Genomic DNA, 18,432 nt, shown 5'->3' on the forward strand with positions numbered 1-18,432 from the left:
TGGGTCTGAGGCACTAGAAGAACCCCCTGTCTCGTGGTCGTGAGCTCTAGGAGGGAGGTCGGACACTGGCGGATGATAGTCATCATCCGAGCTGTCTGAGGCGAAGTCAAACTCTCAATCTGCCTCTGCATCTGCGAAAGCTCCAATCGCTATGTCCTGCTGCTCCTCTGTCTCCGGTACAGCTGCTGTACTGCGAGTGCCCCTAGGAGAAGGTGGGGGCACCAGTCCACGTGGTGCACGAGGAGGAGGTGTAGCTCTGAGGTCGTGATGGGCTCTCAACATCTGCCTGGGGTCGTAGTGGGGGAAGACAGTGTCTGACTCTGTCAACTCCCTCTGCAAGTGAGCTGGCAGGGGTAGTGGCCTGGCACGAAGAATAAGTAGGGTAATCCAATGTGCATACGGCAACTGACGCCGTCCCCTGAAACTCTCTGAGATGGTGTCCTCAATCTCTGAGACGATCAGATCCCACAAGTCAAACAGCGTCTGAGTGATGAGATGAGCAACGAGCCACTGCTGGATATGAGTGAATCCATCTCTGTAACCTGTCCTGGGGAGAAGAGTCTTCCTCAACACAAAGTCAAGGATCCTAGCTGGTCGAGTCAGGTCTCCCACTGTCCTGCTGGAGCCCTCTCCAAACGGCGGACGGAAACAGGGAGCCACGAAGTCAACTGGTGGTATCTCACCACTGTGAGGACGACGGGGAGGCTCAACGTTCCCGTAGCAGAGCTGGTGAATCCTGGTGGTGTAGGCTCTCAACCCCAGCACCTCTCTGGCCCTCTGTGCTGTCACCCTGTAGTCTGTCCCGGCCAGTGCGTAGTGGATATAACTGTGATCTGGAGAAACCCACACTGACGCGTAGAACTCTCTGACCCACTGCTCACAGTAAGTACCAGGGAGAGCTAGCAACTCTGGAAGTCCGTGGAGGTAGGTGAAGTACTGACGGATCTCTGCTCCAACCACGTTCCCCAGTATCTCTAGGTCAATCACTCTGTGCTCCTTGAACTCTGACTGAGAGCGAACCAGTGCCTCGTAGATGTCCTCCTAGACGACTGTGTAGAACCTGGCACCGGCTCTGGGATCCCTGGTAGCTGGGAACCAGGTGGGGAACGGAACGAACCGCAGCTGCTGGATCTCTCTGGCTGACACGAGAGTGAGATCCCTGTGGATCCTGACTGGCCTCTGTCGTGAAGCTGGAGTACCTCTAGCTGGTGTGGCACGAGCAGTGGAGGTAGACTGATCCTGCGTACCAGTCCGAGGAGTGGCCTGGGTACGAGCGTGAGTCGACCTCCTGAGGGTCTGCTCCTGCTCCTGCTCCTATGCTGGACCCTCTGCCTGGGTCTCTGTCTTAGTGTCTGGATCCTCCTGAGCTGGATCCCTAACCACGAGCCTAATCCTCTGTCCTCCAATCGTCGCGGTGCCTGGAGGGGATCCATGTAGAGCCTCTACCTGAAGAACTGCACGCCGCTACTGTGGCGTGAGATCATCCCCAATCCTCAGAGCACCAGAGCGACCACCTCTCTCAGCTGCCTCGGCCGCTGCTGCAACTGCATGTGCGACCTCTGCATCTCTGTCACTGGCCTTGCGCTTCTTGGTGGCCAGCTTCTTGCCCTTGCCTTTTTCTGCCACTAATAGGCGACGGGGAGGATCACCTCCACCATCACCACCTGAGGAACCTCCAGTGCCGGCTACCGGACTGCTGACATTCTTGCATCGAGCCATTGCAAAGACTACCAACCGATCAAGCGTCCAACAAACAATCGACGGACAACGGAGAACAACGCGCTGCAGAGAATAGACAAGATAGGGTATACATAAGAAATTATAATGACTAGAGGTGAGAAAACCCTATAGATGGCGCGAACGACTAGATGGAGAAACCCACACTGTAGCTCTGAGGTCGTGATGGCGCGAAGACGGGACGCGTTCCGGAAGAGATGTCGCGATCGGAAACCTCTGGAGAACACGAAACAAATCCTCAAAGTGCTGCACGGGTGAGACGATGAAAGGATCAAGATCAAAAACTCAATTGAATCCTTTTGCACATAAGAACAAGCACCTTGGGGGCATGGATCAAGAGACTCACCCAAACCCTAGAAATTTTCGCGAGATTTTGGATCCACGCGAGAGGAGGGAGAGGAGAGCCTCTGCAGTAGATCTGGTGCGAGGGAAAAACTTCGAGATCGCCGGAGTAGCCAAATCCCGGCGGCGGCGACGAGCTAGGGCACAGAGGAGGAGTTGTGCGGCTCGGGCGATGGAAAGAAGATGGAGAAAACCTCCACGAGATGCCCTTGGGCGCGGGCTTTATGCGCCCGCCGCGGGGTCACCGGACGCTCTTTATGTGGCACCGGACGCGTCCGGTGACCACCGGACTCATGCGTAGAGAAGGTTGCAAATCGGCATTGCACCGGACGATGGCCACCGGACGCTGGCTTTAGCGTCCGGTGCTTCAGGTCACGCCAGGTGAGCACCGGACGCTCCTCACCGGACGCTGCAGGAACACTGTTCCTGCGTCCGGTGAGTGCAGTCTGGCACACTCACCGCACCGGACGCATGGAGGCAGCGTCCGGTGCATCGTCCGGTGCTCCTCTGAGCACTTTTTCAACGAAGCACTACGCCCGACTTTGACCCAACCAAGTTCCATCTCCAAAAACACACAAAAGAACACCAAATGGAACTGGTATGAGTGACTTCTCTCAAACCCTCAAATTTTCACAAATATTTAGCCATAGGCTTAGTAGATTTTTATGAAAATAATCCAAGAAATCGCTAAGGAGCATCATATGGACATAAAGCTAGGGGTTTGAATCACAATGAGCTTTGAATGCTCCCCCTATCTATGGACGAACACAGTGGATGCTCAACGAATAATCGAAAAGAAACGGTCAAGTAACAAGCATGCACATGATATGAGTTGTGATGCAATACTAGAAAGTAAACTAATGCTTGTCAAGTTTGATCCAAGGTTAAGCTTTTTCACACACACGAGGGGGTTATCTTAACCATGTTAGACAAGCCCTACATGCAAGTTTTGTATTTTAGATTTAGTATGCATGATATGCAAAGCAAAAGTTATTTACAAGTTTCAACACACAACATTTATCTTTTAGTGAAGTTAGAGAGATCAAGCACATTTAGTTCATTTCTCAACATACAAAACCTAGCTTCATCTAGAGGTTTTGTGAAGATATCCGCCAATTGATTTTCCGTTCCCACATTCTCTAGAGATATGTCACCTTTAGCAACATGATCCCTAAGGAAGTGATGGCGGATGTCAATATGTTTTGTGCGGGTGTGTTGAACCGGGTTGTTTGCAAGTTTTACGGCACTTTCGTTGTCACAAAACAATGGTACTTTGTCTAGTACTACTTCATAGTCTAGTAAAGTTTGTTTCATGTAGAGTATTTGTGCACAACAAGCACCGGCAGCAATGTATTCCACCTCGGCCGTTGACAAGGCAACACTGTTTTGTTTCTTTGATATCCAAGAGACAAGAGATCTACCTAGGAAGTGGCACCCTCCGGATGTGCTTTTTCTATCAATCCGGCACCCGGCATAATCCGAATCGGAATAGCCTACAAGTTGGAATCTTGCACCTTTGGGATACCACAAGCCTAGGCAAGGTGTGTATTTTAGATACCTAAGAATTCTCTTGACCGCAATCAAGTGAGATTCCATAGGCATTGCTTGATATCTAGCACACATACACACACTAAACATGATATCAGGCCTAGATGCGGTGAGGTAGAGTAGACTTCCTATCATGGAGCGATAGAGAGTCTTGTCAATTGGGTTACCTCCCTCATCCAAGTCGAGATGCCCATTTGATGCCATAGGAGTCTTGATTGGCTTGCAATCCATGATCTTGAACCTCTTGAGAAGATCTTGAGTGTACTTCTCTTGAGAGATGAAGACTCCTTCCTTCATTTGCTTGACTTGAAATCCTAGGAAGAAGGATAGCTCACCAATCATGGACATCTCAAACTCCTTGGACATCAAATCACCAAATTCCTTGCAAAAATCTTCATTAGTAGAGCCAAAAATAATATCATCAACATAAACTTGGAAAATGAAGATTTCCCCATTCATTTTCTTGGTGAAGAGTGTTGTGTTAACTTTCCCAATCTTGAAGTCCTTCTCAATGAGGAAGTCCCTAAGTCTCTCATACCAAGCTCTAGGAGCTTGCTTTAGACCATAGAGAGCCTTGGACAATCGGTAGACATGCTTGGGGTACCTAGGGTCTTCAAAACTGGGGGGTTGCTCAACATAGACAAGCTCATTAATATATCCATTTAAAAAAGCACTTTTCACATCCATTTGAAATAACTTGATATCATGACTAGATGCATATGCAAGTAGGATACGGATTGCTTCAAGTCTTGCCACCGGTGCAAAGGTTTCACCAAAGTCAAGACCTTCTACTTGTGAAAAGCCTTTTGCCACAAGTCTTGCCTTGTTGCGCACCACTTTGCCTTGATCATCCTTCTTGTTTCGGAAGACCCACTTTGTTCTAATCACTCTTGCATCTTTGGGTTGCTCTTCAAGTGTCCATACTTGATTGCGCGAGAAGTTGTTCAACTCCTCTTGCATGGCCATGATCCAGTCCGCATCACGAAGAGCTTCCTCTATAGTCTTTGGTTCATCTTCAAGAGACACAAAAGTGTGATGTTCAATAAATAAAGCATGTCTAGAACGAGTAGTTACACCACGTGATGGACTCCCGATGATGAGATCTTGAGAGTGATCTTGGAGGCGATGTGATGTTCTTCTTGGCGCCACTTGAGGGGTTGGTTGGGGAGCATCAACATCTTGCAACTCTCTTGCTCCACAACAAGTTTCTCTGATGTTCAAAAGGGCAAGAGACCTCTCATGGACGAGGTGGAGGAGTATAAATACTATCCACGAAGTCCAAAGGTCGGCCAACCGTTTTCCACTGAAAACGGGGTCACCGGACGCACATTATGTTGCACCGGACGCACTGCACCGAGCGTCCGGTGCTTCATAACGGCTAACTGTACTTCTTTCTGACAGGTCACCGGACGCTAACTTCTAGCATCCGGTGCACCATCCGGTGCTCGGGGGAAGTTTACAAGCTCCCTGCGCATGGGACCGGACGCTACCCGGCGCGTCCGGCGCTAGCGTCCGGTGCTTGGGGAAAGCTTGCAACCTCCCTGGGTATGGGACCGGACGCTACCCGGTGCGTCCGGTGCTAGAGTCCGGTGCCTAACCCTAAGCACGGCACTGTTCTAACTGCTAAGGACCTCACCGGACGCACTCACAGAGCGTCCGGTACAGCGTCCGGTGCCCCTTTGGGCACCCAAACTTCGTCGAAACGCGATCGCTCCAAAACGAAGTTGGTTTCTCTCGATCTAAGGACTACCTCTGAGCTGCCTAGTGCTAGGTTTACCAAGTGTGCACCACACCTAAACCTAAAGCCTTGCCTAAGTCAAGCTACTAGATCAAAGCCCCTCTTAATAGTACGGTCAAAGGAAAACAAAGTCCTAAACTACTCTAAGTGCCCTTCTTCACCGTGTGGCACTCAGACCTAGTCTAGTCTCGACGATGTCCATCCGTCCTTTGAAAACCAAAACGATTTCCACTATTAAGTAGGCATGTACGTCCCTGTCCATCGAGTACCTATTTACCATGACCTTACCTATGACTTTGCCTCTGCAAAACACACATTAGTCATAGTAAACAACAATGTCATTAATCACCGAAATCACTAGGGGCCTAGATGCTCTTTCACACACGTAATCTACTAGTTCCATTAGGTGCGTCCAAATTGATTTCTTAACATATGGTACGTGCCATGCAAATTGTGCAACTATCTTGCATCAAGATTAGCACTATATCTGAACAGACCAAATCAAGCCTCCACTTGAGCCTCTTCAACTACCAGTACCATCGGATGCGTCTAAAATGGTCTCTTAGCCTATGGTGCATTAGGCGTAAACCGTGCACATATCTTCTACCAAAACTAACACTATCTCTAAACAATCCGAAGCAAGATTCCATATGACACACATCATCAAGGAGTTATATCTGGTGTGTCCTAATTGATTTCTGACCAAATCGTATGTTCCATGCAAATCGTGCACCTATCTTGCATCAAGATCAGCACTAACTCTAAACAGACCGAACCGAGCCTCCACTTAAGCCTCTTCACCTAGGAGTACCAATAGGTGCTTCCAAAATGGTTTCTTAAACTTTGGTGCATTAGGCGCAAACCGTGCACATATCTTGCAGCGAAACTAATACTGTCTCTAAGCACACCAAAGCGAGATTCCATATGACACACGTCATGAAGGAGTTCTATCAGGTGTGTCCAAATTAATTTCTAAGCATATGGTACGTTCCATGCATACCGTGCATCTAACTTGCATCAAGATTAGCACTATCTCCAAACAGATCAAACCGAGCTTCCACTTGACCCTCTTCACCGAAGTACCAAAAGGTACTTCCAAAATAGTTCTTAGACTATGGTGCTGTAGCACCCGGTTTGAAGAACAAAACCAGGTTCACACCATATGTGAGCCCAGGAAGTCAAATCTCATATATAGCCACAAATAGGGGTAATATCAATAGACAATGCTTATATATAATGAACTTAGTATAAAAGATATAACCTTAGATAGCAAACAGCGGAAAGACACTCCGTTCTTCAGGCGAAAGCTCCAAATCCACAGGGACAACTGACTGGTTGAGCACAAGCCTAAACTCTTCTCCAAACTTGCAATCTGGTACCCATCCGAGATTTTTATCCAAATAAAATGTAAAGGCAAGCGTAAGTACATCTCGTACTCAGCAAGAATAACATAGGGTTCATGAGGCTCAAAGGCTAGACACTAGTTGAACTGCACGTAGCTTTTAGTTGTCACAATTTTAGCATAAGAGTAGCATCAAGTTGTCAAGTTCCATAGTGAACTCATGATCAAGTAAAGTGAATAAAAAATAGCATAAACAACATATTATCAATAACACCATTAATGATTTGCCATTAGTGATCATTTATTCTGTATTGGTCCAAGGCCGCTCGTGACCGTGAGCACGGCTGATATATCAGTTTTACACTCTGCAGAGGTTGTACACTTTCACTGTGAGTCGTGATTTACCCTTTCGCCCGAGGTCACGAGTCTCTTAACCCCCTTCCTAGGGAGGTCGGTAGGGTTCACTATGAAGCCTTTCAAAGGTTTGTCTAACAAGTTAGGGCCGCTTGGTTTCATTAGTCAGTCCATGTGATTCACCCGCAGGAATCCACGGTCTGCTATTCCCCATTTGCGCCACACGGGTAACCTCTAACAAGCTAGAAAAGGTCCCCATACTGAGCTAAAGCCAGAGCCATGTAGCCCTCACAGTTGTACTGTATGTCCCGGATGGTCAGATACAGATAAGTCCTTATGGAGAGAAACTAGAGCACCATAAGATAGCCCAATGCTCCAGCCCTCTTTTCCAAAGTTGCTAAAATGTCATCTTTTAATGTTTATTGCATATTCCATTAATCAAATTACAAGATCATGGTTTAGTGGAGCACTAGCATAAGCTACCCAATGCAAAATCATAGGTGACAAGGTATAAGATCAATACTAGGAAATCCTTAGCAAAGAGACACATGCAATATGAATTGTGTGATTAAAGTTATTAGGAAACAAGGATGATCCCATGCTATACTTGCCTTAAAACTCAGATCCTTCTTTTAGTTCCAAACTTTCCACAAACTGCTTCTTGATCACCACGTAAAAGCTCACCGACTAAACTCTGTCATCACATCAACAACAATCATCCAGAGGCAAACATACAAAGCAAACAAACCTATAATTAGAACAATACACCAACAGTAGAAAATAAAGATGAAAAGTTTATCAAACAAATCTACATCGCACTACGATCACACAGACGTAAAGATCACGAAAATCGGAGCTATAACGAAGAAGTTTTGATTTAAATAAGATTTCCTTTAATAAAATAATAGATTAAATCTAAGTTCAGATTTAAAAAGTTGGAAGCATGTATAACAGAGCTACTAATCTATAGATTACACAAAAACAAATCTAACGAAATGTGAACGGATCAAAACAGAGTTAAAACGAAGAATATATGAATTTTCTAAGATTTTCTTTAGAAAAACAATTAATTAATTTGAGTCACGGAATGAAAAAGTTTCAAACTGAGAAAATAGTGTTACTAACATGTAGATCTTTTGAATACAAAACCAACACAATTTGAACGAGTCAAAACGGAATTAAGATGAATATTTTATGAATAAAACAAATCCAGTGGCAATTTGGTAATTTGCTGAAAATGTATTTTTGAATAAAACCAGCACGGAGTACGTTTTTAAACTGTGAAAGCGTAATTTCCAGGTGTGTTTTGGACGGTGGGTTAGATCTTTAAAAAGTAGGGGGGCTATTTTGCAAAACGTGCGGCCGAAACGGTATCTTCCATCTGGAACCGTTGGATCGGGGATGGACGACTGGAATTAGATTAGAGAGGGGAGGGGGAGGTTGGCCGGCCGGAGCTAGGGACGGCGGCGCCATGGCCGAGATGACCGTAGTGGTTCAAACTGGCGACACAGAGCAGTAGAGCGCAATCTAAAAGCACGGGGTCGCTCAGGAGCTCAGTGCGCACTCACGTGAGGCAAAAATCGGGGCGGAGCGAAGCCGGCTAGCGCTCCCGACGGCGAGAGGCGGACGGCGGCCCTGCAGGGAATCCGGTGAGGGTTAGCTACGTGTAGAAAGCACGAAAACGCGAAACGAGAGCTTTGGCGACTTCGCAAGAGAGAAACGAGGCTTGACCCGGAGCACACGGGGGAAAAAACACGACGCAACAGAGAATTGAGCTCAGCGTGGATCTTGGCGGCGCTGCGGCTTGGCTAGGGCTGGGAATCGCGCTAAGATTGGGGGTAGCGGGTTGCGGCGGAGCGGAGGCCGCTATTTAAAGCCTCCTCGGCGTGCGAGGCAAGCCAGCCGCAGGGATCGCGCGTGGCCGGTGCGAAATCTCCACCGATTCCAGCTCGGTTACGAGGTGGGAGATGGATCCGACAGGTGGGCCCCACCTGGCAGTGACACGGGGCGTGGGCTAGCTCTGTCAGCGACCGCAGCGAAGAGGAGGGCGAGCGGCTCGCTGGGCTGCTCAGCATGGGCCGGGAGCTGGGCCGCGTAGAGAAGAAATAAGGAATGGGGGGAAAAAGAAAGCAGGCTGCGGGGGAAGGGGGGAACTGGGCCGAGCCCAAGAGCAGCGATGGAGAGAGTAAAACCTTTTCCTTTTTATTTCCTATTTCTCTTTTCTTTTAAAACAAACCTATTTCAAAACATTTTCAAAACCAAATTTAAATCCCTTTTCAACTTTTAGCCAAAACCACTCATCACAATAAATCAAATGCAGAGGCATGCATGCTCAAACAAGTTGTTAACTCCTATGGTATATTTTAATAAAAATATTATTTTTACTATGTTTTATGAGCAAAAAAATAAACAATTAAAACCATTTCCCCTATTTTGGAAAATTGCAAATTTTGGGGTGTTACAATTCTACCCCCCTTAAAATGAATCTCGTCCTCGAGATTCGTTGGGTGCTTACTCCAACCTAGGTGGGTATGCTTTTCTTAGATCCTCTTCTCTATTACAAACAGCCTCCTCTTCGGTGCACTGATTCCACTAGACTTTGTACATCCTGACAATCCAACTCCCGGTAACCCTTTCTGTTGTTTCCAACATTCTTACCAGGTACTCTTGGTATGTGAAATCTGATTTAACAGTCAGTTCTTCTAACGACATCTGCTCTTATGGCACATGCAAGTACTTCTTAAGTTGAGGCACATGGAAGACATCATATACTCCTTCTGAACTTTCAGGTAGCTCTATTTGGTAAGCCACTTCGTTCCATATTTCTTACATCTTGAAAGGCTCGACATATCTTGGTGCTAACTTTCCTTTCATATTGAACCTCCACACACTTCTCTTAGGTGACATCTCCAAATAACGTAGTTTCCCCCTTCAGATCTAATTCTCTTCTCAGATGTCAACATAACTCTTATGTCGAGACTGTGCCACCCTCAAATTATCTCTGATCATTCTCAATTGCTGCTCTGCATCACTTAGAATCTCTAGCCCAACACTTGTGTTCTCCCGTTTGATTCCAAATCAACAGGGTTCTACACTTACATCCATACAAGCTTTCAAAAGGCTCCCACTCAAGGCTCTTCTACTAACTGGTGTTCTAAGAAAACTTTGCAGACGGTGAACTCTTTGTACCATACTGCAATACACAAGCTCTCCATACATCCTACAAATTCTGATTAGTTCTTTTAATCTGCGTAATAGATTTGATCAGAAACTATCTTCTTAGGGACCCTTTGCAAACACACTACTTTTCTTAGCTATCTCTTTCAACTTCCCATCCTATAATTGATCCCTCATAATACCAATTTCATAACATTGATGACTATACTCAGGTTAAGTCGCTCCACTCTTACACATAGCTTCTGAGTCTTCTAACTTAACTCTTAATTAATCTTGCAGTCCCTCTTGTTCCCAAGTGAGTAATTAGTAGAGCTCATTTGACAGTACTAGTGACATCACTCCAGTTCAACACTCAACTCCTCAAACCTTGGTGTTATTTGAACTCCTCTAGCACACTCTTTATGCTCTGAGCATTCACAAAAAAATTTTCTCCTTCAAGTGATAGCATTTTTCCCAGTCATAACTCTTGATTCACTCAAATCCATCGACAATGTGACCAGCTCAAATCCAACTTCCTAAAGATGCCCTTTAGATTCTTACGTTCTACACAGATATCACTCCTTAGACCCAAGAAGGCAGTATCTCCATGCTCCACTATGGATACCTCCACATCACACGTCAGTTAATCCAACCCACTTAGTTGACTTATGCACAAGCCACTACTTTTCTTGTATGGAGCACATCTAAGATCTCGATGGAATAGAAGAACTCTATTTGACAATCTTCATAACACTTTCAGTGAACCACTGATAGAATCTTATCATTCCAAGTCAATCTCTTAGTCACTCCTATGTCAAGATCACACTGGCTCTAGCAAACCTATCATAGCCTCTTGCCATATCTATAAAACTCTGAGTCTCCTTCACTTTCCTTTGGTGGTTTCCAACTCTTGTATCTTTAACTGTCTTAAGTCCGTCATTAAAGATGACATATCCTAGACGACAACTAGAACATACTGGTCGTGCTCTCTTTAGCAATAAAGCCTTTTGAGTCTCCGTAGAATCAATAGTAGATGTAGCTTATCCACTTCCTAAGTTGTCAAGTGACCAATTTCACTAACTTGAGCCAGGATAGATGATTATAACCATGGGATACCTTCAGTGACAACTTCTCTCTTCATGATAAATTGAAAGGGCATTAACCAATAATGTCAAGGTACTACCCCCCTTAAAATGAGATAGGTCGGGGGACAGTATGGACTAGCTCTCATATTCTGTTTAGATGCTACACATCATATAGTCTTTCAAATTCACTGTACCAAGTCTCATGGTCTGGAGTTGGTTCTATCACTAAGTTCCAACTATTGGTACCTCTATCATAGTTGAATTGCTTTGCTCTCGCCTCCCATGTATAACTTCGTACACTTTGGTGTCACCTGATTCTCATAAGCACCACTTCCAAGCTATGAGTACTGGCAATGACCTATATCTCCATCCATATTAGCACACTTCAATGGAACTATTTCTTGCATCAAAACCCAAATTTACCAAACACTTGAGGTCCTTATCGATGATCCAACATTAACCGATACTTCTTCTTGTACCTCCTTTGATAAGACTACCCCCCTTAGTAAAGGTAACTAGGGGTTTAAATGGGTAGTTTAGTCCACCTCTCAAGTGTGTTTCTTATCATAAGATCTTCTACTACCGAGGAGAAACTTATGTGCACTGATGTGTACAAGAAATCTGAATTTCCTCACAACACGAGAAACACCAGCGCAGTAAAAAAGACATAAATCCTTTTTTGTTAATCCAATAAGGTCTTAGCTTATACTGTTAGAAACCTTATCAAAATCCCTACAACTTTCATGTAGAAGGCTTCCTTAGTTTCTGTCTTTAAACCCAGGTAAAATAGCCCAACATGATATCCATCCCAACAATGTCTCAGCATCGATACAGCAACTTACAGAAGTCATATCTCGAGCTACTTAGATCATACAGGGACGAGTCTTACATGGTTAAAAAGCTTATGAAGTCCTCCACATCTTCTGTATATCACACTTTTCCAGATTCTGATGCTAAGTTGGCTGAAAAGTAGGAGCTAACTAGAACTGTCCAGATTTTGAACTGTGCAGCAACAGCAAATTGTAGGTGTCATAACTCAAGTTCTGTTAATCCGATAAAGTTGCAGTTTGCATCGTTGGAAAGCTTATCAAATTATCTACAACTTTATTATAGAACCTTTTCCCAAATTCCGGAGTTACTTTTGTCTAAATCGGTAGACAGCTAAACTGGTCCAGATTCCTGACAGCTCCGCGGTACCAACTTGTGATTTTTGTAATTCCCAAACCACAACAGCTATGTGGGTGATTCTTGAGGTCGGAGAAGGATCTTGAAGTCTACTATTACCCAGAATTTTCACAACATTTTATGGTCCTCCAAGAATAGGGATTTTGAACTAAAGAAGATAAGTTGCCCCCTAAAAGACAGGACAGAGAAACAAGAGAAACTAAAACCCATATATTTATTCAACTAATCCTTATACCTTAGACCTATAAACTAAATGAAATTGTGGAGAAACCCACAAGATCATTGCACTCATTACAAAAATCCAACTCAAACATAAGCACTAAAACAAACCAACCAAACATTAAAGGTTCACAAAGCACACATATAAGTCTAAACTAAACTTTTGCTACTAACGTTTATTACAAAAGGGGACTTCCTACTTCTTAAACACGGTGTGACTGCAGCGGCATCCAGGGTAGCATCTCTTGCGTGGAGTTAAGTGAGGTATGTCCTCCACCTCATTGATCTTAGGTAATCCACCACGACTTCTCCACTCATCAATCTCAGCAAGGGCTTCTTCATAGTGTTGCCTTACTTCTGCCAATTCAAGTTGACTATCTTCTAGCTTTTGATGCATGACTTGGATAGTCAAAGCCATCTCCTTTAGTTGTTCATTCTGCTCCAAGTAGGGGTCAGCCATCACACATTGCAAAGTGCCTGGTGGACGACGAGGAAGATACTTTTGTTTGCCATTCTTCCTCTCTTCGTAGTGCTTTCCATGATATGCCAGAAGAGCTTGATGGGCAGCATCAGATATGCTAGCATGCTTACTGAAACGGTCACTGAGAGACGAATGAATGGATTCCACCACACGTGAACCAGTAAACTCATTCCACCTTGTGATGTGTGCTTCTGTGCTCCAGTGGCTCTCATACTTGGGATGAGTCCACTTAGTGCACTTATATTCCACCTTGGCTTGCTGTTCAGGATAGTGATCTTGTAGTATACGCACAAGCCGAGGGTGAAAGAAAACTTCACCACTAAAGGATGTGGTAACATACTCCTTTCGCCAACAAATATGTCTTGATGGGACAGGGCGAGCTTCTTCATACTCTGGTTCCGTTAAGCCATAGAAACCCCGAGTTAAGCATGGTCTTCCAGAGTTGCTGCGAGCAATCTTTTCGTTACGAACCATCTATGGAATTAGACCAAGAGGGAGTTAGAATAGAAGCAATAATTTTACAACCGAATTAGGTGGCAAAAGCATAAGAATTTTAGCAAATAGCAAGGGTGAGATAGTAAGCATGAATGTAGTGAAGCAAAGATGACTAAAATGACCATTACTAACTAGGCTTGCGTCCTACAGTCAGCATTGCTCTGATATCACTTTGTAGCACCCGGTTTTAAGAACAAAACCAGATTCACACCATATGTGAGCCCAGGAAGTCAAATCTCACATATAGCCACAAATAGGGGTAATATCAATAGACAATGCTTATATATAACGAACTTAGTATAAAAGATATAACCTTAGATAGCAAACAGCGGAAAGACACTCCGTTCTTCAGGAGAAAGCTCCAAATCCACATGGACAACTGACTGGTTGAGCACAAGCCTAAACTCTTCTCCAAACTTGCAATCTGGTACCCATCCGAGATTTTTATCCAAATAAAATGTAAAGGCAAGCGTAAGTACATCTCGTACTCAGCAAGAATAACATAGGGTTCATGAGGCTCAAAGGCTAGACACTAGTTGAACTGCACGTAGCTTTTAGTTGTCACAATTTTAGCATAAGAGTAGCATCAAGTTGTCAAGTTCCATAGTGAACTCATGATCAAGTAAAGTGAATAAAAAATAGCATAAACAACATATTATCAATAACACCATTAATGATTTGCCATTAGTGATCATTTATTCTGTATTGGTCCAAGGCCGCTCGTGACCGTGAGCACGGCTGATATATCAGTTTTACACTCTGCAGAGGTTGTACACTTTCACTGTGAGTCGTGATTTACCCTTTCGCCCGAGGTCACGAGTCTCTTAACCCCCTTCCTAGGGAGGTCGGCAGGGTTCACTATGAAGCCTTTCAAAGGTTCGTCTAACAAGTTAGGGCCGCTTGGTTTCATTAGTCAGTCCATGTGATTCACCCGCAGGAATCCACGGTCTGCTATTCCCCATTTGCGCCACATGGGTAACCTCTAACAAACTAGAAAAGGTCCTCATACTGAGCTAAAGCCAGAGCCATGTAGCCCTCACAGTTGTACTGTATGTCCCGGATGGTCAGATACAGATAAGTCCTTATGAAGAGAAACTAGAGCACCATAAGATAGCCCAATGCTCCAGCCCTCTTTTCCAAAGTTGCTAAAATGTCATCTTTTAATGTTTATTGCATATTTCATTAATCAAATTACAAGATCATGGTTTAGTGGAGCACTAGCATAAGCTACCCAATGCAAAACCATAGGTGACAAGGTATAAGATCAATACTAGGAAATCCTTAGCAAAGAGACACATGCAATATGAATTGTGTGATTAAAGTTATTAGGAAACAAGGATGATCCCATGCTATACTTTCCTTAAACTCAGATCCTTCTTTTAGTTCCAAACTTTCCATAAACTGCTTCTTGATCACCACGTAAAAGCTCACCGACTAAACTCAGTCATCACATCAACAACAATCATCCAGAGGCAAACATACAAAGCAAGCAAACCTATAATTGGAACAATACACCAATAGTAGAAAATAAAAATGAAAATTTTATAAAACAAATCTACATCGCACTACGATCACACAGACGTAAAGATCACGAAAATCGGAGCTATAACGAAGAAGTTATGATTTAAATAAGATTTCCTTTAATAAAATAATAAAATAATAGATTAAATCTAAGATCAGATTTAAAAAGTTGGAAGCATGTATAACAGAGCTATTAATCTATAGATTATGCAAAAACGAATCTAACGAAATTTGAACGGATCAAAACGTAGTTAAAACGAAGAATATATGAATTTTCTAAGATTTTCTTTAGAAAAACAATTAATTAATTTTGGTCATGGAATTAAAAAGTTTCAAACTGAGAACGAGTCAAAATGGAATTAAGATGAATATTTTATGAATAAAACAAATCCAGTGGCAATTTGGTAATTTGCTGAAAACGTATTTTTTAATAAAACCAGCACGAAGTACGTTTTTATACTGTGAAAGCGTAATTTCCACATGCGTTTTGGAAGGCGGGTTAGATCTTTAAAAAGTAGGGGGGCTATTTTGCAAAATGTGCAGCCGAAACGGTATCTTCCATCTGGAACCGTTGGATCGGGGATGGACGGCTGGAATTAGATTAGAGAGGGGAGGGGGAGATTGGACGGCCGGTGCTGGGGAAAATCGCGGCGGCGCCATGGCCGAGATAACCAGAGTGCTTCAAACTGGCGATACAGAGCAGTAGAGCGCAAACTAAAAGCACAGGGTCGCTCAGGAGGTCAGTGCGCACTCACCTGAGGCAAAAATCGGGGCGGAGCGATGCCGGCTAGTGCTCCCGACGCCGAGAGGCGGACGGCGGCCCTACAGGAAATCCGGCGAGGGTTAGCTACGTGTAGAAAGCACGAAAACGCGAAACGAGAGCTTCGACGACTTCGCAAGAGAGAAACGAGGCTCGGCCCGGAGCTCACGGGGGCAAAAACACGACGCAACGGAGAATTGAGCTCGGCGTGGATCTTGGCGGCGCTGCGGCTTGGCTAGGGCTGGGAATCGCGCTAAGATTGGGGGTAGGGGGTTGCGGCGGAGCGGAGGCTGCTATTTAAAGCCTCCTCGGCGTGCGAGGCAAGCCAGCCGCGGGGATCGCGCGTGGCCGGTGCGAAATCTCCACCGAGTCCAGCTCGGTTACGAGGTGGGAGATGGATCCGACAGGTGGGCCCCACCTGGGAGTGACACGGGGCGTGGGCCAGCTTTGTCAGCGACCGGAGCGGAGAGGAGGGCGCGCGGCTCGCTGGGCTGCTCAGCGTTGGCCGGGAGCTGGGCCGCGTAGAGAAGAAAGAAGGAAGGGGGAAAAAAGAAAGCAGGCCGCGGGGGGGGGGGGGGGAACTAGGCCGAGCCCAAGAGCAGCGATGGAGAGAGTAAAACCTTTTCCTTTTTATTTCCTGTTTCTCTTTTCTTTTAAAACAAACCTATTTCAAAACATTTTCAAAACCAAATTTAAATGCCTTTTCAACTTTTAGCCCAAACCACTCATCACAATAAATCAAATACACAGGCATGCATGCTCAAACAAGTTGTTAACTCCTATGGTATATTTAAATAAAAATATTATTTTTACTATGTTTAATGAGCACAAAAATACACAATTAAAACCATTTCCCCTATTTTGGAAAATTGCAAATTTTGGGGTGTTACAGGTGCATTAGGCGCAAACCATGCACCTATCTTGCACCGAAACGATCACTGTTTCTAAACAGACCAAAGAGAGATTCCATATGACACACGTCATCAACGAGTTCCATCGGGTGCATCCAAATTGATTTCCAAGCATATGGTATGTTCCATGCAAACCGTGCACCTATCTTGCATCAAGATTAGCACTATCTCCAAACAGACCGAACCGAGCTTCCACTTGAGCCTCTTCATCTAGTAGTACAAACAGGTGCATCAAAAATGGTTTCTTAGACTATGCTGCATTAGGCACAAACTATGCACCTATCTTGCACCGAAACTAACATTATCTCCAAACAGACCGAAGCGAGATTCCATATGACACACATCATCTAAGTTCCATTGGGTGCGTCCAAATTGATTTCTTAACATATGGTACGTTCCATGCAAACTGTGCAACTATCTTGCATCAAGATTAGCACTATATCTGAACACACCAAATCGAGCCTCCACTTGAGCCTCTTCAACTACGAGTACCATCAGATGCGTCTAAAATGGTTTCTTAGTCTATGGTGCATTAGGCGTAAACTGTGCACATATCTTCTACCAAAACTAACACTATCTCTAAACGAACCGAAGCAAGATTCCATATGACACACATCATCAAGGAGTTATATCAGGTGCGTCCTAATTGATTTCTGACCATATCGTATGTTCCATGCAAACCGTGCATCTATCTTGCATCAAGATTAGCACTATCTCCAAACAGACCAAACTGAGCTTTCACTTGAGCCCCTGACCTAGGAGTACCATCGGGTGCGTCCAAAATGGTTTCTTATCCTATGGTGCATTAGGTGCAAACCGTGCACCTATCTTGCACCGAAACTAACACTATCTCTAAACGGACCGAAGTGAGATTCCATATGACACATGTCATCTAGGAGTTCCATCTAGTGCATCCAAATTGATTTCTAAGCATATGGTATGTTCCATGCAAATCGTGCACCTATCTTGCATCAAGATTAGCACTATCTATAAACAGACCGAACCGAGCCTCCGCTTGAGCCTCTTCACCTAGGAGTACCAACAGGTGCTTCCAAAATGGTTTCGTAGACTTTGGTGCATTAGGCGCAAACCGTGCACATATCTTGCAACGAAACTAATATTGTCTCTAAGCACACCAAAGCGAGATTTCATATGACACACATCATGAAGGAGTTCTATTGGGTGTGTCCAAATTAATTTCTAAGCATATGGTACGTTCCATGCAGACCGTGCATCTATCTTGCATCAAGATTAGCACTATCTCCAAACAGATCAAACCGAGCTTCCACTTGACCCTCTTCACAGAACTACCAATATGTCACAGAACCGACCAAATTATAAGAGTTCAAGTGCAGAAACGATTGCCAAGCAATCAAGTTTCCAAACTTGAGCCCATATAATCCCGGTAGTCAATTGAAATCACGAAGTACTTCAAACCAACTCGCAACAAACCAAGATCATAATAGTTCAACATAAACACAGCGAATGTTACATAGTCATACACTGCTGTCGAAGCGGCACCACATCGGAGTATTAAGTTATTACAACACTTGTTCGA

Source organism: Sorghum bicolor, chromosome 6 (genome assembly GCF_000003195.3).
Source record: "Sorghum bicolor cultivar BTx623 chromosome 6, Sorghum_bicolor_NCBIv3, whole genome shotgun sequence".
Lineage (NCBI taxonomy): Eukaryota > Viridiplantae > Streptophyta > Magnoliopsida > Poales > Poaceae > Sorghum > Sorghum bicolor.